Genomic DNA, 24852 nt, shown 5'->3' on the forward strand with positions numbered 1-24852 from the left:
TGTAGAATGGAATGATTTCTAAATGTTTTGTTAATTTTTTTTAATTAATAAAAAAAAAAGAGTGGAGGAAAGATCAAAGGTGATGGTGGAGTTATACAGAGAAGGTCAGGTTTAACAAATAAGTATGTGTGCTGAATCATTATATTGATATTTCTGTAGGTCTCTAGTATCTTGGAGCAGCTAGAAGAAAACACGAAAAATCGTGGAACTGTAACCCATACCAAACTTTAAAACCACTCGTTAAAATGTTCTTGGAAATTTATTGCTTTTTTGTATACATGTTATACTTCACAATAAAAAAAAAATCCAAGTTCTGAATCATTTCCTCATCTCTACAACACAGATGTTACTTACTTCAGAGTTGCTGTGAGAAAAAGCATGAGCTAATGCTTGGGAGCATGGGCTATGAACCCTGAAGCCTGCCCCAGAGTTGAGTGCAAGTCACAGGGGCGCGGAGCAGTAGCGTGGTGACCATGGCCAGCCCACAGAGACACCCCCTGGCCTCATGGCTCCTCTACCAGGAGGGACCTCCCTCCCCTTTCTTCAAGGAGAGCCTGACCTCTGTCCTGTTAGGCAGGCCCGGGCGCAGGCAGTGCAGCTCCTCTGGGTTTCCTCTTTGGTAGGAGGTGGAAGACGGTTACAGGACCTGGGTTTGAGTCCCAGCTCTTTGATTTGGGGCAAGTCACCTAATATCTGAATAAATTTCTTCTTCTGAATTCAATGACCTATATAAGGAATGCAAAAGAGCTGCATAACTGTCAAATGTTGCTCTTGGGACAATGGAAGGCTGTCAGTTGCTGAACTAGCCTGGCTTGCAGGACCCAGGGCAGCAAGCAAGGGCCTTCGAACATGCTCACAGTCCTGTCTGCACACTGTTCGATCATAGTCAACTGTTCACAGTCTGTGTGGCAGGGGTAGGGGAGGATGGATAACAGGGTTCAATCCTCTCACCCTGAGGACAGGCATCTATCTGGGAAGGATCTCGGGCACCCAGGTCCACAAACAGGCAGGACATGGGCCTGGCCCAGGCCTGGACCTTGGAGAAGCAGAGATAATGCTGGCTGGTGGAGCCCCTTGTCTCCCCATGGGAAAGGGATACAAGGAAGGGACCTCCAGAGCTCCCCTTTCCCAATGCAGCCAGTGTACCCCAAGGCACTAGGGAATGGAGACGGCTGTTTGGATGAGGCTAGAATCCCAGAGGCATTGAAAGGTGCCCATTACTTTCTCTACTGACTGAATGTTCCAGGGACATGGCAGATGGCTCTGAGGGGTGATGCTGGAAGCATCTTTCTAATAAACAAGTCCCAAGACCTCTAGATGCTGTGCTGGGCACTGGAAAACCCAAGGCAGCCTCAGACTGCCCCACCATGACAGGGGAACCTGTGAAGAGTGAATGCATGGCAGCAGTAAGGGAGCCCCAAGAAAGCATCAACTGGCTTTGCCAAGGCTGGGAAGAGGGTCAGGGAAGTCTTCAAAGTAGTGGTAACTTTGGAGAAGAATCTTAAATGAAGAAAGAGGCACAATCAAGTTTCATGGGACAGGATTTCACACAGGATACCAGACTCCCCTCTGCTAGCAGGGGCAAGTTACTTCACCTCTCAGAGCCTCAGTTCCTTCATCTATAAGGTCTCAGGGTAACTACAACAAATTAATGAGGGAAAGCCTTACCTTACAGAAGTCCTGTTAATAACTGGAGACAATATGAGAACAAAAAATGACCATTTTGCAGTCCCTAATAAAAATAATGGATGTAGACATGGATCATCAATGGATGATAAAATATTGAGTGAAAGACTGTCGGGGAACTTGATAATGAGTGAATGAGGCAGACACTACCTGATGAACCATGGTCAGCATCAGCATTACATGGGCCAGTCGATGCCACAAGCCTCCTGATGGGATGCAGAGAAGCACACAGAACTTTACCTAGGAAAGAGTCTTGCCCAAAGAGTGAATGGGAATCTAAGCAAACGTTTGTAACTAACCACTAGGTTCTAGGAAATACAGAGGGTAGAGAAACAGGTTAAATGACACCAGAAGGAAGTAGTAGCCATATCCAGACTGTGAGACAGTCTACAGGACAAATGACCTGGTTTCTCCAATAAATTAATGGTTTAAAAACAAAGATAAAGAGGGGGAGCTGTTAAAGATTAAGATAATCGGGCCACGGTGGCTCAGCAGGTAAGAGTGCTTGCCTGCCATGCCCGAGGACCCAGGTTCGATTCCTGGTGCCTGCCCATGTAAAAAAAAAAAAAGATTAAAACAATCAAGAAATATTAAAACAAAATGCAACCTGTAGACTTTGCCTGGATCCTGATTCTAACAAACCAACAAATGAAACAGAGCATATAAAGGAAATTTTGTCAATTTGTTAGGTATAATAATGACATAGTGGTTATATAAAAATAAAGGTCCTTATTGATGGAGGAAAAACAATTTTTTCAACAAATGGTGCTCAAACAATTGGACATCTGTAAGAAAAAAAAAAAAAAACCCTTAACCTAAACTTCAGATCATATACAAAAGTTAATTCAAAATGTAAAATATCATGGATTCAAATGTAAAATATCAAATTATAAAACTTTCAGAGAAAAATCTTGGAGAAAATCTTTGATACTTGGGGCTAGGTGAAGAGTTTTTAGAATGGTACCAAAAGCAGGATCCATAAAAGGAAAAAATGATAAACTAGACTTCATCAAAATTTAAAACTTTACTGCTACAGAAGACCCTGTTAAGAGGACGACGAAAATTCAAGCGACAGAGTGGAAGAAAATATTTGCAAATTACTTATCTAACAAATGGTTAATATCTGGAGTATAGTAAGAATGCTCAAAACTCAATCATAAAAAAAACAATCCAATTAGAAAAATTGGCAAAAGACATGAACAGACATTTACTAAAGAGGAAACACAGCTGATAAATAAACACATGGAAAGATGCGCAACATCATTAGCAAGAGGGAAATGCAAATTAAAACCTCACTGAGATATTACTACACAGCTACCAGAATCACTAAAAACAGTGACAATACCAAATGCGGATGATGATACAGAGAAACTAGAACTCTCCTACATTGCTAGTGGGAATGTAAAAGGTGTAGCTAGTTTGGAAACAGTCTGGTAGTTCCTTATAAAACTCACCATGCAACTACTACGCAACCCAGCAACCACACCCTTAAGTATTTATCCCAAAGAAATGAAAACTTATGTTGACACAAAGACCAATACACAAATGTTCATACCAGCTGTGTTCATGATGGCCAAAAAACTGGAAAAAGGCCAAACATCCTTCAACAAGTGAAAGGTTAAACAAACCCTGGTATACCCAGACCACAGAAGACTACTCTGCAATAAAAAAGAACAAACTATCAATACCCACAACAATCTTGATGGCCCTTAAGGGTTTAATGAAAAGACAACCACAAAAGGCTACATACTGTATGATACCATTTCTATAACATTCCTGAGATGATAAAACTATACAGATGGAGAACACATGAGTGGCTACCAAGGGACAGGGGTAAGGGTGTGTGCAGATATGAAGGGATATCATGAGGTAGTTCATTTTCATTTGCGGTTATCAAACAGTTCTGCAACTTGATAGTGGTGGTGGCTACATAAATCTACCCATGATAAAAGTGCACAGAACTACACACACACAGACAAGAATGCATGTGAAAAACAGTAAAAAGCTGAAAAAGGTCTGTTATCCAGTTAATATTCTTGTACCAACATCCATTTCTTGGTTTTGATAATGCCCTACAGCTACGTAAGTTGCCACCATTAGGGGAAGCTGGGTGAAGAGTACCTGGGACTCTACTTAGTATTTCTGCAATGGCCTAAGTCTAATTACTGAAAGAAAAAAAAAAAAAGATTTAAGTCCTTATAACATCAAGATGCATATGCAGTATTTAAGAGTGTAAAGTATTGTGATGTCTGGGGTTTACTCTAAAAACTGGAGAACATCAAGCATGCACGTACTGAAGATCATACTCAAGGCCACACATCTGGAGACTGGAGAACAAGTATTTAGACTCAGGCTAGGGGATACCATTCTCTGTGCTTGCTCTTAACCCTTTCAAATTCTGCCTCAACAATGGAGAGGTTTGGAGATGTGGTCGGGACTTGTGGCCCACTGGATATGTGTGTTGGGGGTGGGGGAATGCAGGAAAATTTCATCCCACACCTCTGCTTTCTCTTTCTGGGCACGGAGATGTGGGTCATGGTTAGGAGAGGAGATCGAGTATTTTGGGATGCACTGAGTTTGAGATCTCTGTGGGTACCTCCAGAGGGGCATGCAGAGGGCCGTAGGATAGAAGGTTCTAGAGGTGAAGATGGAGATCATGGATGGGAGCCTGAAGCCTCTGGAAGTTTCCACGGGAAAGGATGAGCAACATCACAGGGACTTAATCGGATGCTGCTGGTGCCCCGACCTTTTCTCTTGGATGTGACCAGTGGCCAGTGGCCAGTACCTTTACAAGCTTGAGGAATGTTCCACGACTGTGGAAACCTGGAAATGCCTGCGAATTCATACTGACTCTAACGTGCACCAGTGCTCCACCAATAACCAGTGGGAGTTGGCATATAAATACCACAGCTCCCCAGCCCCTGGAGTGGGCTAATTCCAATGTGACTGTTGGCCTTTATCGCTGTCAAACCTCCCCAGTCCACTGTGCTGCTCTCTGCATGTCCCAAACAACCTGCATTCAAATCCTCATCTCAGGGTTGCCACTGGGGAGGTTCCACTGCAACAGGGACTACAAGAATAAGAGGAAGAGGTTCAGGAAGGAGCCACACATAGGGGAAGTGATGGAGACCATCGTCAGTGGAGTCCAGTCTGACCTCTGCCAGCTGTGAGCAGCGCGTGATGGACACCTGTCATTCATTTGTCCCTTCATCCCCAGACCTTGTCTCAGTGCTGCCTAGATCATCCTAGGTGGTCTCTGAAGAAACAAAGGTGACCAGCGCAGAGTCTCCACCCTTGTGGAATTCTCAGCAAGCCAATCCCTCCACAACATTGCTGGACCAGGGTTTCTCACCCCCAGCATTACTGACACTTGAAGCCAGGTCCTTCTTTATGGTGGGGGCATCCTGGGTACTGTGGCTCTCTGCACTCAATGACAATGGCTCACCCTTCCCCCAAATCATGACAACCAACAGTGCCTCCAGCTATCACCCAGTGTCCCCAGAGGGCAGAATTGTCCCCAGTGAGAGGCCCTGGGTTGGAGCAACCTTCCTTACTGGGACAAGGACTACCTCATTCATTTCGGAGCTGACATTTAAGACTGCCTCCTCCCTCCAACCCCTTTCCCTGCTTTGTGTCCCTATAATGTTATTCATTCATTTTACTGTTTTATCCTTTGTTTCCTTTCTCTAGAGTATAAGTTTTGACAACAGGGATCTGCTTTCTTCACCCAGACAGTGTCTGGTAGGCAGTCAACTGGTGCTCAATATTTGTTGAATTAAAAAAAAGAGGAGGGGATAGATGCTACAAGATGGGCAAAATGTTGCTAAGTGTTGAAACTGGGTGAACAGGCAGAAATAAATTATACTATTTGCTCTACTTTGGTATATATTTAAAATTGTCCATAATAAAAAAACTTTTATAGTAGAATTCTCTACAAAATCTGTAAAGAGATGGAAACTGACTCAAAAAACATTCTGTATCAGAGATTTATGGGTTATTTACTTATAGAAAAGAATTAAAAAGTTACCCACCTAACAACCTGTTTTTCTTTTACAAATAAAACTGTTCAAAATGTGCCCAATTTTTCTATGACAACTGGCTGCCAGAGATATGCATCCTAGGAAATGTTTTCAAAACAGCCTTGAGAATGTTTATTATGTCCCTTTTTCCAGTAAAGGCATGTTATCACAATGAATGAGAAAGGATCACTGCTCTCTGAAAGAAACCCAGGCCAGGGGCACAGGATTTTGTAAAAGTGTACTGGAAATTTAAAAAAAAAAAAGCATACTGGAACTGTTTCTACTGTCGTAGGATTTTTTATTTGTAGGATTTTGTTACCAAAAAACAAAAACAAAAAAACAATATAAGTCTACCACCTATAAAAAAACCTGAACTAGAAAACTATATAACAGAATTTTCCAATCTGTTTAAAAATTTCCAAAGCATTTGAATGGGGTTTGGGCTCATGCATTAAGAATTTTAAAACAGAATACCTTCCATTTAGTTTACAAAAACATCTGACTGGCATCAGGGAAGATGGAAATGTACTAGCCAAATTTCAACAAATCCTTTGCATACCCAGTAAATGGGAGGGAAAAATGAGTAACCCAATTTGGAAGACGAGCCAACAATGCATTTCCTCTGTGTGCAGCTATGTGCCCTGGGTAGGGATCTTTTTCAGGGAGGGAAGCCATTAAAACCAACTCTCTAAATAAACTGAACACTGAACCAGCTCTTCAAATTGCTCTGTCAGTGAGCATTAAAACACAATTTCCAAAAATAATCAAGCATGTGAAGCCAGAAGCTTTTTGTACCATCGACAGAATAAAAATTATTAAAAAAAAATTATTACATCACTAGCTCATCCTTTAATTTCTAAGTTTGGTATAAGTTTTATTATACATATGGTATAACAGTAAGTTATACTTACTTTAAATATGCATATAATCGTATAATACATGTATACAATTGAGCATGGGGGTACCTGCGCACAAAGGCTTTTACTGATAGGCATCTGTGATCAAAGATAGTCTGGAGAGTACGAAGCAGTGAAAAAGAGTCAAAAGCTGCAGATCAGAGGGAAAGCAGTCAAGCACTGGGTCCTGTCTCTCTCCCCATGGCCCACCTGCCCATGACAGGCAGATCTGCTCCTTATTTTGTTTCTTCTGCCACCCAGCAGGCTGTGAAAAGACCAGACCGCACAGTTCGCACTTTGTCCCCCACTCTGAGTCAGGAAAACTGAGCTGAGATCTCAGCACCATCGCCTGAGCTGTAACTGGGGGCCAGTTACTGAATTAAACTTGTGTCTCTGGGATAAGAATACTGGTGCACCATCTCTTAGCCAAGTCTTTGGGGCCAAATGAGTTTAAGAATTCAAAATTTTTCAGATTTTAGAAAGAATGATAGTGCTTATGGCGTACATAGTGCAGCACCCCGAGAGGGATCTGGGCAGCACCCCAAAAGCAAACACATTGTATTCCCATAGAGAAACATATGACAAGTCACCTAGGTGAGATATTTTTAAAAACTGTAATTAGCCTCACATCAATTCAGGTCAGATTTCTGCCACCAAATTAGTTTGCTGTAGACTTAGGAAGAACCTTTGGGACTTCTGAGTGTTCTGGATTCCAGAAAGGCGGAGAAGGGACAGTGGGTCTGAAATGTCCTCAGAGAGTTGCAGTGAGACCGATAAGCAGAGGACCCAGATAAAATGGAGGCAGCAATTGGCCAGATTATTTTCTTCATATACAAGGTTTGAGAATGCAGACATTGGAATGTTCTTTATTTCTATACTTATTTCAACCTGAATGGATCCCAACCTGAAGTTTTATCAGAATATATCGGGATCTGCCCATGGAAGGCCGTCCTGATTCCTTTGCCGAGAGCCCAGCCAGGGCCCTGGGCAGCTGGTTCTCTATCTCCCTTCCCAGCCCCTTCTCCAGCCTCATGGCTCGCAACCTGCTTTCCAAGCCCCAGCAATCGTGGGTCCCTACAGCACCCTGCACGTGGAAGTCCACACCTCTGTGCCATTCCCTTGGCCTTGGACCTCCAGGGATAGGGGGGCAAATTCCTCATTCATTGCTCACCCTAAGCATCAGAGCCTCCCCCAAGGGTCAGCCCACTCCCTGGCCCAGCCGACTGTGCTCAGTCCACGATACTAAAAAGCTCAGTTCTAAAAGCGCTCTTCTCCCCCCATACCTTATTCATCTATCATCAGGCCTAGCACAATCCCTAGACACGCAGCAGGGATTTAGAAAAAAGAATCAAGTAAGCAACTGATGGACTAGATGCCTGTCACGAAGCCACCTGCTGTGAAGAGCAGACTTTCCATCACTGGGGTGCCCACCATACTTTCCAGAGTTCAGCTAAAGAACCAGCTGGGCATTTCTGCTGGACACAGGGGAAGAACCAGGGGAAAGGCAGAGGATACCAGATGAGTCACATCCACTGTCTTCCAACGTGGAAAGGGCCACACCAAGGAGAGCAAAGGAACTTGTTCTATGCCACTCCATCAGGGCACAATCCAATCCACCAAGTGGAGAACTGGTGATGATTAACTGGAACCATCTAGCAATGTGCTGGTAGCAATGTGCTGGAGAATAAGGAAGTTTCCCATGGAACAGGCCAGAAGTCCCCCAGGCGGGAATACTGGCTGAAGAACCCTCTGGAGGCTAGCGGTCATATCTTCTGTGCAATTCTGATCCCTGGCACCTATCTCAGAACCAGGAGCCTCAGGTAGGTAAGGGAACAGGTGAATGAATGTCTGCCCTTTGCAGTGCCTTCCAACTCTAAAGCTCTATGATACCCTCGGCCACCGTGCCAACCCCAGGGAATGGAGCATGCTCTCGTTTTCCCCACGGATCTTTAACCCCATCTTCCTTGACATCTATCACCTTTTATGACCTAATACAGTTTGTACAAGTCATATCCTTCCTGGCACCTGATCTTTTCTTTGGTGGCATTAATTACAATTGTGGTTATATTTGTTCAATGAATGCCTGACTTCCTTGAGACTGGCTCTTTGAGAGTAAGGACCTTGGTCACCACTATCTCCTGCTTAGGGGCTGGCTTAGAGTAGATGTTGAAATTTTATTTGCTTTGGGAACTGAGTAAACAGCACAGACAAAGGCGCAGAGATAAATGTGTTAAACCACACCTGGCCAGGTGCATGACAGGACCAGGAAACCTGCATTAACCTGCTGGTAGCAGGTCTCGCGCTAGGCAATGTGGCCCGTCTGACTGACCACTTGTAGCACTCTATAGTTTAAAAGCCCTTTTATCAAATGTGCAGTGGGTCTTGTTGCAGTCAAGAGCAGGGGTACAGGTCCCCCAGGGAGGGGCCGCAGCTGGGAGGTTCCCAAGGAACAGAGCCTGGCTCAGCCACCAAGCCTCAAGGTTGGAACTCATCTCTGCAGTCCAGAAAGCCAGGTTCAGAGCCAAGGAGCTGATGAGAGTCAGGAGAACAGGTATGGGCAAACCCAATTCACCAACAAAGTAAGGAGCAGTAGTTTATAAATGTTCTCTCCACCTCCTATCTAGGAGCCAGGAAAGCCAAACCAGTTGCTGGACAGGTGCTTGAGAGCATAGAATCAGAGCACAGGGAAGCAGAAATTCTTGAGTAGAATTCAACCTGGACTTGGGGTAGCCTAATGAACTATGCCAAGCCCTAGGGAACAACTTTAGAGCAACACAAATGCTCACTTAACCAATACAGCCTCCATCCTTCCCCACGGAAAAGTTACGGAAACTCTCCTTGCCTCAGCTTCATCTGTAAGACCTCAGAGAATTGGAAGGATTAAATAAGATAATGTAGGAAAGCACTTATAACAGTATCTGGCACTACATAACATTAGCTATTATTACTACCCTATCTCACGATCATTTCATACTTCTGTTCAGCTGTAAGTTCGTGCCCCATTTTTCAAAATATCTGTTCATTCAGACTCCGACAGTCTGAGACATAGACCAGCCTTGTCTCTGGTCTCCTTATCTGTCTTTTTTAATCCTTCTGAGGTGATGTTTTCATTCATTAGTTTCAGATCCAAACCTTTCTGAGCTGCAGCCATGGACACTGTCCGTAGCATCTGTACATACCCACAGGCTGAGCTCAACTGGCAACTATCTGCAGAATATCAATGTAGCTAGGAAGGTTTCTGGTTTTCTTATTTACTATATATGTAAAAACTTTCATCTTAACATAACTCACTGGCTGGAACTGGACTCAGCACTGTTAATCTGAACTGACCACTCACTCCCACTTCAGCTGCCAAGGAATGACAAGGAGGCCTCCTGCCACACGGGATGGTTTCGGCCGTTAGCTTCTGGGTGGCTGCCTTCTGGGGGGAGGATGGGCCACATCAGAGCAGGACAGCAACCCACAGCCTGGCCCCTCTCCAGAGGGGATCAGAGAGAGTTGGCCGGAGGCTGGGCGGTTAGTCCTGGTTAGCCTTCAGAAAGAGGATCAAATGCCCTGCGGAAGGGGGCAGGGGTCCACCCCTTATTTCCACTCCCCTTCAATCCACATCAATAAGTCCAGGCCACTCTAGTGGCTCAATATTTCTGTCTCTTCTCCTGGGGCCAAGTCCTCACAAATTCTCAACCAGAAAAGAAAAATCATCCAATTGGGTGCTTGTCACTTGAAGGGAGGGGGGAGCATGTGGAAGGAATAAAGGTGAACCACAAAGTAATCCAAAATCCTTTGGCGAGGGCTTACCTAATTCAGCCTTTTAAGTCTTTTTTTTTTTTTTTAAACACACACTAGTCCAAATTTCGATCATCTCAGTTTTTTCCAGAATTGAGAATAAGCGAATCAATGCTCAGCTGTAAATGTGATTCCAACTGCCTCTTCCAGCTGGCTAACCCCCATCCCTGATCTGAGCAAAGGGGACCCTTCAGATGCAGAATTCTGAATCCAAACAGTCCCTGGCCCCAAGGGAGCAGGTTGTCCAAGCCAGATTCTAGGCCTGAACCTGCCTCATCCCCTGAGGCCCTGTCAGCAAGAAGCACCACCCTGGACCAGGATATCTCAGTGAGCAATCCCCATCCTGTCCATTCCTGGGAACATGTATTGAGTTGGGTGACCCAGCATCTGCCCTGGGGGGTACACCCAGTAGCACGGAGGGCACATATGCCTGAAAGATAAGAGCAAGAATTTACACAATAGCCCGGTTAGGTAATGGGAGTGGACTGAGGTGTATCAGCGTGATCCATTATTTCGGGGAGGTGGTGGAATAAACTGATGAAGTGCAGAAGTTTTGGAGGCAGCCAGAGCTGGGTCCAATCCCGCTTCTCACTGAGTGTACTGAACCAGCTGTTTTTCGTTTTTTGGTTTTTTAAATATTTTTCTGAGAAATATCCACACACATACAGTCCAACCATATTATACAATCAATGTCTCACAATATCATCATAGTTGTGTATTCTTCACTATGATCATTTTGAGACCATTTGCATCACTCCAGAAAAAGAAAAAAGAACTCATACATCCCATACCCCTTACTGCTCCCTCTCATTGATCCGCAATATTTCTATCTACCCAATTTTTATTCTTTATCTCCTATTATTTATTTTTTTATCCTTATTATTTTTTTCACTCATCTGTCCACACCCTGGATAAAAGGAGCATCAGACACAAGGTTTTCACAATCACACTGTCACGCTGTAAGAGCTATATAGTTATATAATCGTCTTCAAGAATCAAAGCTACTAGAACACAGTTCAGTCGTTTCATCAGGTACTTCCCTCCAGCCACTCCAACAAAAACTACAAAGGATATCTATATAATGCATAAGAATAACCTTCAAGATAACCTCTCCACTCTGAAATCTCTCAGTCACTGACACTTTATTTTGTCTCATTTCTCTTTTTGGTCAAGAAGGCTTTCTCATTCCCATGATGCCAAGTCTCAGCTCATCCCCAGGAGTTAGGTCCCATATTGCCAGGGAGATTTACACCCCTGGGAGTCATGTCCCACATAGGGGGGAGGGAGGTGAGTTCACCTGCCAAGCTGGCTTAGAGAGAGAGCCTGGGCCAGCTGATTGATCTGCGTCCTCATCTGTAAAGGGGGAATAACAGTTGCACCTCATGGGGGTTTAGTGAGGTTGCAAGGCACTGAGCACAGGGACTCAGCCCTCAAGTCATGCGACTGTGGTTATTCCTGCTATGTGGCTTTATCTGCCAGTGCCAGGCAGTGGGCAGGATTCACAGATGACACAGGCTCTAACCCCAGTCCTGATCCTCTAGTCAGGTCCCACACATGGCCACCCTGACGCACTAGGAAGAAGGCAGCCATCCCTTCATTCATTCGGCCAACATCAACGCATTCTGGGCTGCAAGTGGGAACCAGATCCCTAGAACACACTGTAAAAAGCCTAAGCGGCAGAAGAGAGGAGCAGATGCAGAACCTGGGAAGTGCGGGGGAGTTTAGGGGATGGTGATGCAGAGGTGGCAACTAAGCCAGGCCTGGAAGGCCAAACAGGCAGGCAGGCAGAGGGAACAGCATGAGCAAAGGCAGAAGCGTGGGAAACCAGGGAGGCAAACAGCCACCAGGAACATGTGGCTCCAGAAGAGGCAGAGCAAAGATGGCCTTGGATGTCCGGGGCTGGGGCTGTCAGCGTGGAAGACCCTAAAGATCTCAGTGGCCAGGAAGGGGACATATCAGAGCAGGGATTTTAAATGACACCTCCAACCAATGGCAGAGCTTCTGAAGGGCCAGAAGGAGGTGGCTTCGTTACCAAGGCCCTGATTTACCAAGAAACATCCACAGTTCACACTGGGTTCTCTTGGTGAGCCCCAAGCACCAGTGTTTTTATTAATGGTGGTCAGGAGGCAGCCCCTGGGAAAAGTGAGGCCAGTTAGTCCTTGAAGGAATAGTCAAAACTTGCCCTCTCTGCACTGGACAAGAGGTGAGGATACATTTACTACATTTTAATTTACTTAATGTTATTTATTTAATTTCTGAGAAAGTCACATATTCATATGGTTCAGTAATCAAAAGGCACAAAGGGTTTACAATGAACAGTTTTCCAGTACCAGGCCCCTTTCCAGAGGCACCAAAATTACCAACTTCTTGGGAATCTCCAGAGACCATCACTGCATATACAAGCAAACATACTTATTCTTCACCCCTTTCTGTACGTGGATGGCAGCATACCAGCCACACCATCCCGCACCAGGCTTCCTTTACCCAGCAATATATCTTGGTGACTGCTCCAGCAGCACACAGAGCTGTACTATTTTTTGTGGCTGCACAGTATGTTACAGTTGGGGCAGAGCATAAGTTGTCTGTGGCCCCTTACTGATGGATATTTGGGTTATTTCCAAACTTTTACTATTACAAATAAGGTAACAATGACTAACCTTGCAAATAAGTCATTTTGCATACATGTTAACACATCTGTGGGATAAATTCCTAGGTTGGAACAGCGGGATAAAAGCGTACATGCAGCTGTAATTCTGAAAAATATTGCCAGAGAGGCAGAATACACTTAAATCCCTAGGAAAAACAGCTTCACCAATCCAAGAAATAAGCCCAGTTAGTGGGGGGAATACAAGGTATAGGTTTAAGGGTACCCAGTTGAAGAAAAAAGCAGAGAAAAGCTATTTTTCCCCCTTTTGGAACTCTTTATTTGAAAAATACATTAATATTTTCATAAAGTAGCTTAATAATTTCTATTATATCATCCCGGCAATACTGTCAATATTACACAATCAAAACCAGCAATATTTAGAGTTTGTGCTTAAATGTGATAGTTCACAGAAACAGAAATACAAATGGCTGAAACAAGTACCTAACCTTATCCTTAAGAGAAACACAAACTAAACCCCACTAATATTAAAATACCATTTTTCAACTAACAGATTGGCAAGGATCAAAAAGTCTGATAATATTACGAAGATATGAGGAAAGAGGCACTGAGGCATTGTTGGTGGTTGTGGAAATTGGTACAACCCCTATAGAAAGCAATTTGCCAATATCTATCAAAAATAAAAAGGCACAGGGTAAACGGGTAGAATGCTCTCATTCACGCAGGAGACCCAGGTTCAATTTCCGGACCATGTACCCAAAAACAAAATAATAATAAAATAAAAATAAATAAAAATAACAAGATACAAATCTTTTGATGCAGTAATTTCCATTTCAGAATGTATCTTACAGAAACTTACTAATGTACAATATGACCTACTGTTCTAGTTTGCTAACTGCTGGAAAGCAACACACCAGAGACGTTTATTTCATTAGTTCTTCAGAAGAACGGCAGCTAACTTTCAACTGAGGCTCTTTCTTATGTGGGAAGGCACAGGGTGATCTCTGCTGGCGTTCTCTCCAGGCCTCTGGGTTCCGACAACTTTCCCCAGGGAGATTTCTTTCTGCATCTCCAAAGGCCTGGGCTGGCTGTGAGTGCTGAGATGAGGTGTGCTGAGCTGCTTGGGCTGTGCTATGCTGAGCCCTCTCATTTAAGCACCAGCCAACTAAATCAAACATCATTCACTGCAGCAAGCATGCCTCCCAGCCGACTGCAAACGTAATCAGCAACAGATGAGTTTCATGTGGCTCATGTCCACAGCAACAGAACTAGGTACCTACACCTGGCCAAGTTGATACCTGAACCTAACTACCACACCTATGTATGAGTTATTAAATTCAGTAAGAATTAAATAGAAATAATCAAAATATCTGTCAGTAAGAACTGTTCCAATACATTATGGTCCATCCATATGACAGTACATCCATACAATGAAATCCTATGCAGTTGTAAAAAAAGAATCAAGAAATTCTTTATGTACTGATGTGAGATGTCTCAAAAATATCTTAAGTGGAAAGGATAAGCTGAAAAACACTGTGTACAGTACCATTTAAGTAAAATATCTCAGAATATTTAAGAAACTGTAACACTGCAGGGAAGGGGAATTGGGTGCTAAGAGTGGGAAGGAGACATTTAAAAGTGTATTTTTTTTTAATTCTGAACCATGTGAATGTACACGTTCTGAAGAAAAACTCTTTTTTTCTCAAGAGACAAAATCTTGTGAAGGCCATGCTGAATAAACAAATAGCCAAGACTGAAGGTGATACAATCATAATCTATCACAAAGTTGAGCTTTGCAAAGTGTTGATAAAATCTAAGTTCTGGGGTGGGCCATGGTGGCTCAGCAGGTAGAGTTGTCACCTGCCATGTTGGAGTCCCGGGTTCAATTCCCGGTGCCTGCCCATGCAAAAAAAAATCTAAGTTCTGGGCTAATATCTATAACAAGTTTATAAAATTCTTGAACATATTTGGCTGTTGCTTCATGTAATGGTTCATTTAAATAACAGTTATGAAATTTGCTTTATTTTGCAATAATCAAACTCTGAAAAACACAATTTAAAATTCTTATAGTATTCAGTCCTTGTTAGTATGGGGACAACCAATTCAACAGGCTGAACCCTTGATCTTGGGGCTCACCCTATGAAGCTTGTTCCTGCAAAGGAGAGGCTAAGCCTACTGACAATTGTGCCTAAGAATCATCCCTGGAGAGAGCCTCTTTTGTTGCTCCAATGTGGCCTCTCTTTCTCTATGCCCATTTCGCAGGTGAACTCACTGCCCTCCTCTCTATGCAGTACATGATTTCCCGGGGTGTTTATCTCCCTGGCAATGTGGGACCTAATTCCCAGGGATGACCCAGGACCCAGCATCATGGGAACGAGAAAGCCTTCTTGACCAAAAGGGGAAAGAGAGAAATGAGACAAATTAAAGTTTCAGTGGCTAGGAGATTTCAAACAGAGTTAGGAGGTTACCCTGGAGGTTAACTTACGCATTACATAGATATCCCTTTTTAGTTTATGTTGTATTGGAGTGGCTAGAGGGAGATGCCTGAAACTGGTGAACTGTGTTCCAGTAGCCCTGATTCTTAAAGAAGACAGTATAACTATATAGCTCTTACAATGTGACTGTGTGATTGTCAAAACTTTGTGTCTGATGCTCCTTTTGTACAGGGTAAGAACAATTGAGTAAAAAAAAAAAGTATTAAAAAATTAAATAAATAATAGAGGAGATAAAGGGTAGAAAGAGTAGATCGAAATACTGTGGATCAATGAGAGGGAGTGATAAGGGGATAGGACGAATGAGTTTTTTTTTTTCTTTTTCTGGAGTGATGTAAATGTTCTAAAATTGATCACGGTGATGAATACACAACTAGGTAACAATACTGTGAGCCACTGATTGCATGGTATGGTTGGACTGTGTGTACATGGATATTTCTCAATAAAAATATTCAAAAAAATAAAAGCAAACACCAAAAGAAAAAGAAAAAAACAAAAAAGAACACACACTTTGCACATTCCCTCTCCTCCTGGGTGTATCACGGACTGTTACATAACACATGTGCCTAACAGCACCCGTCACCTCAGTAAGCACTACCAGTCCAGTGGGCAACTTGAGGACAGAGGCAGGTCTCGGGAATACCTGATGGCCTTCCTCCCATGAGGCCAGTGGGGTAAATACAGGGAGCAGGGCAGAGCTCCCCCTATCTCCATGACTCCAGCCCAACTGAAAACTACGGGAAAAAAAGAAATGATCTCTGTCACCTCCTGGCGAACCAAAGGCAGCACTGAGACAAAGACCATGTGCCAACTTCCTGTTTCCCTGCCCGTGCTGTGACTTAAGACAGCCAAGCACTTCTGTAAACCAAATCAGATTTAAATGTTCGGAGGTTATTTGCTATTAAAATTTGTCTAACCAATGCACAATGCACAGATCTTTCTTTGTAAAGCAAATATGTACTGTTTGGTAAATCTAGATTTTTCACTGATCCTTATTTGTTTAAAAACCACTGAATTCCTCCTCCTGGAAGTTACATTGTGACCCGCAATACCTTGGAGGCCTCACTTGGCTGCCACTCCTCAATGTACCTGCCTGTTTCATGCCTGTGTGTGGGCTCAAGGTGGTCCCTCTACCTGGAAAGCCCATCCCCCACTTCTCCACCTGCCGACCTCCCACTGTCCATGAGAGCCCCCACCTCACTGCCCTTCCCCCAGGCAGCACTCACTCTTCAGCGGAATCCCCTCCCCCAGGCAGTGCACACTCCTGCCCCTGCAGCTCCCACTGCACCCACCTGGACCTCACACTGCACTTTCTAAATCTAAGCAGCAATTCAATCTGCTGGGCATTCAGTGGGACTGCATGCTCTCAGAGGGCAGAGGCTGATCTGAAGGAGGCCAGTCAGAGCAAGAAAGACATAGGATTTGAAATCAGAAAACCTGGGCACTTCCTTCTACAGGCCTTTAGCAAATTCACCCTCTAAGCCTCACTGCTTTCGTCTACAAAACACATGCAATAATTTCAAGGTTCCAAGGCTGCTAAGAAGATTAAATGAAATGTGAAATGTAATTTGCATACTGCAAAAACCTACTCAAATTCCAGCGAGTATAATATTAAATAGTTAATATAATGGCACGTTTTAATAATCAGAATTAGCATATATTAATATATCAGTATTCATCAGTATTCTCACCTCCTCAATTCATCAACACCTATTGTCATGCCTTATAAAAATATCCAAAAATGTTGCTGACAGAATTCCAGATTCTCTGATCATTCTAGATGAAATAAAACATCACTGATGAAAACCCTAAAATTGTGGAACCGTAACCCACACCAAACTCTGAAACCTGCTCTATAATTAATTGTTGCAATGTACTTTGAAATGTATTGTTTTTTTGTATATATATTTCACAAGTAAAAAGTTGAAAAAAATATATATATATATATCACAGATGCTAGTGGTGGAAACTAGGAGGTCCCGCCAGACATAGGAGCCATAGCATGAATTCTTTTTCCTCAGAGCTTTCCCATACATGAAGACCCAGAAAGCGGCACCACCCAGCAGAGCAGGGCAGGGTCTCCTCTGGGTATAGGCAGTGCACAGAGGCTGTAGCAAAGAGAAAAATAAAGGTACCCAACTCCACACATGTACCCCGTGGCAGGGAGACATTCTGATCTGAAGAGCCCTTTCAGGGTGTCACTTGCAGTGACTTTCAGAGGTCTCACTCTACCATTTCTACAGGGGACAGCTAACCTAAGGTCTTTCTGCAGGGGACAGCTAACCTAAGGGGACAGTCTGCAGATAAAAAGGATGCAGGCTGTAGCTGGGTTCCCAGCTCCCCAGAGAGAAGGGAAATGTCCAGAGGCTCACCAAACATACTTCATGTTCGGGAAGAAGTAACATACTCACCTCACACACCCTCTCCTTCCATATTCCCAAAACCATAAACCTGTGCTCCCCCTCCAAGCCAGCCCCTCCCTCTCTCTTGGAGAGCTCAAGGCTGAGACCTCACCTGAGCCTGGAGGTGGGCAGAGCAGGTGTTAGTAGTCCCATTAGAGGGTGAGGCTCAGAGAGACCAAATGACTCACCCACTATCATCACTCAGGTTTTCTGACTCAGTCCAGTGCTCTGTCCACCACTCACGCCATCGTGTTACCTGACAAAAAGGTTGGTGACTAATGTACCACACCAATACAAGGAATTAATAATAGGGCGGCATATGGGAATCCTATATTTTATGCACGATTGTTCTGTAAACCTACAACTTCTCTTATTAAAAAAAAAACTCCCCCCTCCAAAAAAAATGTTGGTGACTTCATCTTCCCTGCAGAAAACTTGAAGTAAAACACCAAGACAGTTTGGAAACTTCTCTGACTCTTTTATGTCTATGGCTGACTTTTTTTATTTTACGGTTAAATACTTACGACCCAGCATTAAAGGAACAATGGGCTAACACATGTTTATGCCTAGAAAGAAAAAACACCCAAACTTTAACACTGATTATTTTCTGATTATGAAATCTGGGGTGATTTTTATTCTCATCCCTAATCTTTCCTGGATTCCAAGTTTATTATAATCAGCAAGTACTTATTTTTTAAATCAGAGAAGCCTATTGTTCTTAAAAGGCTGAAACACTATGATCAACACTGCAAACTTTCCATCAAATGTTCATTTAGATGTGTGTGACTTTTTAAAAAAAAGGTAGAGCTGGAAGTGACGCAAGTTAGGCACAAAGGTTTTCTGGGTGGGATCTTCCCCTCTGTTTCCGCCCTAAGGGAGAAGGAAAAGGAGGTGTCTGCAGGGCTTCCTGTCTCCATCACAGGCCTGAGACCCACCAGACCATCAGACAGAACCTGCCCAAGGCTGCCCGAAGCTGTTTAATGTGCTGGTGGCTCCTAATGTAAGTTCAGTCCTAATAAACAATCCCATTCTGTTTGGTATTAACATCTATCACATTCCAGCTTTTTCCTGAGTGGGAATGCCATCACTTCATCCAGTCATTTATTCGTTTAGCCAAAAACTATTTCAGCACCTACTCTGGGCAATGCTCAGTGCCACAGGGCCATCATTAACCTAAGACTAGAAAAATTCCCAACCAGAAGCCATGAGTTGTCCTCTGTGCCCTGCCCAAGCTCAGGGTTTCAGCCATGCTAAATGAGCAGCCAACATGCAGACAAGTGTTGCCTGGGTGTCCAGTCTAATCCCCACTTCTCAACTACCTCTGCATTCGATCTGATCCTCCTCTGTCCTTAGGAAAGACGGAGCATGAGAGTCAGTGCCTGGCAGGGATGACTGCTGACTTGTTGGGCCACGTTGAGCTCCCGGCACCAGCAGAGGTGGAGGTTGTGGGGATCAGAATGATGAGAAAACCCAAACAACGTTCCAATTCTACTCCCCATGGCCCTCTCCCCTTCCACCTCTTTCCCTTCCCTCCTCTGAGGCTAAGAAGATCACAAGCAATTAACATTTGCTGAGGGCTGAGTATAGAGTCCTAGAGTTAAAACAATTTTACAGAAATGAACTCAGACCTATGCTTTGCACACGCTGTTCCCTTGTGTGTTTGGTGTCTCTCACCCTAGATGGACTCAGCTCTGTGAAGGTGGTTGCCATGTCCAGCTCCCCACATGCTGGCACGAAGAAACTCAGTGGCTATAGGGAAAAAGCCAACATTTACTGGGGATGTACTACATGCCTGCTGGGTGCTGTGGTGAGGTCTGAGGACCTCAGATAGTTAGCCCTATGAGGGCGGCACTTTTATTACTTCCACTTTACAAATGAAGGACATTATGTCATCTTCCGTTTTGTTTTGTTTGCTTGTTCATTTTTTGCATGGGTAGGCATCAGTTATCGAACCCGGGTCTCCGGCATGGCAGGCAAGAACTCTGGCTGCTGAGCCATCGTGGCCCACCCTTCCTTTATTATTTTCATTATTATTTTTAAAGAAGGGGAATTAAAACCTGGTAAGCAGTTTGTCCAAGTCCACAGGGCCAGCAAGACCAAGGACTTAAACCCACCTTTCCCAATTTCCTTTCTGTGCTCTCTCAGGATCCCCAGGGCTGTTCAGTCATTATCTCCTTCTCCCACAACCCCAAATGGGCCTCTCCTTCTCCTGGGCCCCCAGTGAGCATTCTGGCCCCTCCTGAATGCTCAGCCTTCTTTCCCAATGCTCAGGGGTCCTCTCTGACTCCTCCCCTCATGTCCCAGGTACCATCAGCACATACACCCCATCTACCAGACTCTTAAACTCCTCTTCTCCATCACCATGGAGACAGCCTTAGTTCAACCCTCATCACTTCTGTCCTGGACTCCAGCCTGGCCGTGTTCTGCCTCAGTTTACCTTCACACAGCCACCAGTGTCACCTCTGTGGATCACAAATCTGATCGTGTCGCTCCCTAGCTGAAACCTTCAATGGCTCCCTGGTCTCTCCAACTGCTAACTTGTCAAAGACATCTCCAGCCACCCCTTGCCACACCGTCTATGTCCAATAAAATCAGGTCACCGGTCCTTCAGCGCCCATGCCTCCAGGCCAACTCCCAGTATGGAGCTCCCTTTGTCCCACAGGGCCCTGCTCACCTGTCTCCTCCTCCACAGAGGCGTCTCAGACACTCCCAGTGGACCCCCCTCAGCTGTGCTTCAGGGCCCGGCAAAGACCCCCGGTGGAGCAGCCCAGTCCCACAGCTTTCAGCCCCAGTGGGAAGGATGAAGCCTATTCTGCCCCTCCAGGGCACCGCCAAGGGAGTGCTCACAGCTGCCTGGAATACGACCCAGTCCAGCACCCTGCTGGGCACGGTAGGGATCTTCAGTAATTTTACAAAGGAAATCAGGGGTAAACCCAAGGATCCTGGCTCTGACTCTTGCCCTTTTCACCACTGCAGCTGCCTCTATTTAAGTATGGGGTGTGGGCGAGGGACAGCTACCATAGCTCTCAAAGGGGGAAGGGACTGGGCTGTCCACACCCACCCCAGAGGGCATGAGAAGACAGTTCTCCTAAGAAAAGAAAAAGCTCCAGTTCAGTGGAGCTTTTCATAGCCAGCAGCGGAGGCCAGTGGTAGAGAAGACACCATTATAAGATGCCAATACAACTGCAAGCTCCAGAGCCTGTCCTTATCCGATGGGGTTATCGAGACCAGGAGAGACAGGAGGAAGAAAAGGGGAAGGATGCCAGTGGCCCAAGGGAGAGGAAACTAAAAGAGGCCACATCTTTTTGGAGTTAGTTGTGGGAAAAAAGTAAGGAGGCTGGGGAGTAACACTGTCTTGTAACATCAGACTGATGGCGTCACTTCCTTTGTGAAACCCTAAGGGACTCCCAGCTGATGACAACAAGCCCAGGTTCAAACTTCTGGGCAGAAGTCCTTGTGCCTGGGGCCCATGGCAGCCACCTGAGCATGGAGGTGTGTCAGGCCTCCACACCTCTGCCCCTGGGTTCCTTCCACCTGGAATGCCCTCTTCTCTCTCCATGGGTCAAGCACCACTCATCCTCTAAGGCTCAGGACAACTTGACTTCTAGGAAACTTCCAGCACACTCCAGGGTCAGAACGGTAGGAAAGCATGGGCTCCAAGGTGAGATGGTCTGGTTTAAAGCTCAGCTCCACCCAGCTGTGTGACCTTGGCATAACTTTTCTCTCAAAGCCTTCTAGGCTGCCTCCTTTACAAAATGAGGATGGTCATAGGTGCCCTCCTCATTGGGCGGGGGCTGGGCAGGGGCTGGGAGGATGAAATGCAGTAATTCATGAAAGTGCTTTGATCTGTGCCTGGCACACAGTAAGTGCTTAATAAACGAGTTGTTGTCCCTATGCTGTCTGGGCCACCTTGGGGCCCTGTGTTCATATAAGGAAAGCACTGTCTTGCTCACTTTTTTATGTGTCTATCTTTTTCAGCCAGTGACGAACCCTCAGAAGGCAAGAGCCAGGCCCAGCTTAGTGCGCTGCAGGCAAGTCTTCAGTCAGTTCTTACACCCAACAAGCACCTCGGGCCGAAGCTCCTGGGGCTGCTGCTCCTGGGGCAGGCCCAACCCAGAGCTCGCCCAGAACCCAGCTGCCAGCCCCCCAGAACTCACACACCCAAAGCCCCAGCCTAAGGCCCTGTGGCGAAAGAAGGGCAGTTGCTGTTACTGGGTTTCAAAACAATGAAGGCTGTCCCCTGCCTCACTGAGGCTGTTTCCACTCCAGGGAATTCACAGGGATAAATGAGCACAGCAGGAACTGAAAATAGCACTGAACCCCTCTCAGGGAAAAGGCTACGGCCAATCGGCCAGAATTCAAGAGCAAAATCATCAAAGCAAATTGGGAGAAAACCACATGGAGACAGAAGCCCAAGCTCCAAAGAACTCAGCCAACGTGAGTGAATTAGGACAAGCGGATCACACACACCCATTCTGCCTTGAAACTCTTCACTTCACACACGGGGAGAGCTTCAGAAGGGGCTTTCTTGCATAACGCACCACTTCTGTGGGAGGAACTTACAGCTCACCCAGGGTCCCAGGGGCTGCACAAAGGTGTCCAGATTGCCCATGACACCACCTGGGGGAATTCACAGTGCCTTCTCCACCCACACTGGCTATCCAGGCTTCACGTCCAGATTGGGGTCACTCTCTATACCTATCTCCCGTGAAACTGGGAATTGCCTAGAGGGCAGGCACCAGATCCCATTCATCTTTAGTCCCCTCTGCTCCTCGCATGGTGCCTGGTATGTAATAGACACTCAATAAATTACGAGGCAGCGAGAGAGAGGTCTGGCTCCATCCAGGTCTTCCATGTACCAGGAACAAGCAAGTCATGTACTCTGTCTCAGCCTCAGTTTCTTCATTTACAAACTGGCATAACAACAGTTCCTCACTCACACAGCTGTTGTGTGGAAAACACAAAAGCACCAGAAGAATAAAGGTTAGATATTCATCCTTCAAGCTTAAATTAACTGTCCACTTTTGTTGGAGTTTTTCTGCCAGGCTCGTCTGCCTTCTCCCAGCACTGAACCCACTCTGCACCACCTCTATTCCTTCGTTTTTTATTTTTCACATCACTATAATTACTTGTTTCCAAGTCTGATTCCCCCACCTGCCTGCAAGCTCCCTGAGGCCAGAGGCATCATGTGTGCATTCAGGGCCTAACAAAGTGGGTATGCAGGCCTGGCTGCTGAGGCCCTCCCACCCCTCAGCCCCAGCTCTGACACTCACAGCATCCTCCAACAAGATGACCCAATATGTACAGAGCCTAGGGGAACCGCCAAGTATGCTGAAAATGAAGGGACGCTGCAAACATAACCTGTCAAGGAAGTCACACCTCTGAGACCTGCATCCTCTACAGGTGCACAGTGAGCTTGTTTGCCTGGCAGACTCCGCAGCACACAAGCCTCCAGGGCACAGATTGCTGCTTCTTCCTAACAGAAAGCACAAGCTAGGAACCAGTCAGATAAATAATACATGGCCCCTTCAACTTCACATACAGGTGTCAGGCACGCAAACATCTGCTTTACCTCATGATGCCCTCCCAAGAAGGGGTGAAAAATCCAGCCGTGCACTACCTCCAGAGGGAATATGGTTTGGGAACAGACACCCGGGCTAGCCCCCACCCCCACTACCTTGCAATGGCCTGGAGCCACCTGGCAATAGATGCAAACAGAACCAAGCAAGGTGTCAAAGGTGTGCCCTGGGAAGAAATGTGCAACCCACAGGAGGATGCACACATCCTAAACCAATGATTTTCAAGGCATAGTCCTTGCAGACCCAGGTTCCCACTGGGGCCCCTCCTAACACGCTGACCTGTGCGCAAAGCATGTACACCCTCCATTCAGGCAACCCAAAGGCCAGGCCCTAAGAACCGCCCTCCAGGATCACAGCCACCACACAGGGCACGGATGTCTCCCCCACTCACGTGGCCGTGCCAGGCGCCAGTACACCCACCCTGGCACGCACAAACCCACTAGCAGGGGGCCTGTCCATCCGCGCCACTCCCTGCCCCCAGCCACCTCCACAAGCAGGTCCGATTTCACGCCAGTCGCGGTCCCCGCCACGTCGGCGAGAAGGGGGCCCGGCAGGGCGGGGCGCGCGGGGCGGCGGTCGCCCCTTCTCTTCCCCACCGCCTTCACCCTCTCCCCGCCCGGGCATCCGCAGCCACCGCGACCCGCGGGGCGGCCCCGCGCGGGCCTCTGCCAAATGGAGTAGCGCCCCCCGCCCCCAGGAGTCCGCAGTCGCCGTCCCCCCCCGCCCCCATCCGGGGTCTCCGGCGCGAGGCGGGCAGGCCGGCGTACCTCAGGAGCCCATGGCGGCGGCTGCGTGTGCGGGCGAAGTGCGGCGACCAGAGTGCTGACCGGCCGAGTTACCGCGCGGCGCCACAGCCCGGGTGTCTTCGCCGCCGCCGCCGCGTCCCAGACCCCGCGGGATGCCGCCGCGACGCGCCTGCGCACTGGGAGCGCCGCTGGGGTGGGCGGGGCGGGAAGAGCACGGCTGAGATCACCCGCCCAGCCTTAAAGGGGCCGCTCGCGGAGCCCCCAGCCCTCTCTGAACCCCAAGGCCAACCCCAGCAGAGCCTTCCCTGCTGCAGGAACCGGGGCCAGCGAGTCAGGCCCGCGGGCTCCAGCCCTATCCCCTACACTCGCTTCTCTCTGGCATTAAACTGCTCTTAGTCCTAATTCCCGTTTTGCAGCCTGTTTTGCAGATGACACAATATAATGATTATTTGTTGAGTGAAGGATGCATGTGGAACTGTGGAAAGACTGTATTCGAAGGGTTGGGTGCAACTGCGCGAGATAAAATTGCTAAGCTCAGAAAGAGGCTTTATCTTCCCACTCCACCAGCCACACTTCTTCCTTGCCGCACCTAGCTCTAGGCTGCCTAACTAACAAAATTCTTAAGATATTATTCAAGCAGC

General features: G+C 46.2%; 1 protein-coding gene across 4 annotated transcripts in view; it reads right to left on the reverse strand.

Annotated features, from left to right (window-relative positions):
• The window catches only part of TMEM184B (transmembrane protein 184B), a 57359-nt gene extending 32984 nt beyond the window's left edge, over nt 1–24375 (reverse strand). For all 4 annotated transcript variants that reach the window (XM_077168819.1, XM_077168818.1, XM_077168817.1 and 1 more), the window contains exon 1: nt 24233–24375. The gene's annotated coding sequence lies outside the window, so the exon portion shown is untranslated. The remainder of the gene's footprint in view (nt 1–24232) is intronic.
• Between the last annotated feature and the right edge of the window lie 477 nt (nt 24376–24852).

This window comes from Tamandua tetradactyla, chromosome 7, assembly GCF_023851605.1.
Source record: "Tamandua tetradactyla isolate mTamTet1 chromosome 7, mTamTet1.pri, whole genome shotgun sequence".
Lineage (NCBI taxonomy): Eukaryota > Metazoa > Chordata > Mammalia > Pilosa > Myrmecophagidae > Tamandua > Tamandua tetradactyla.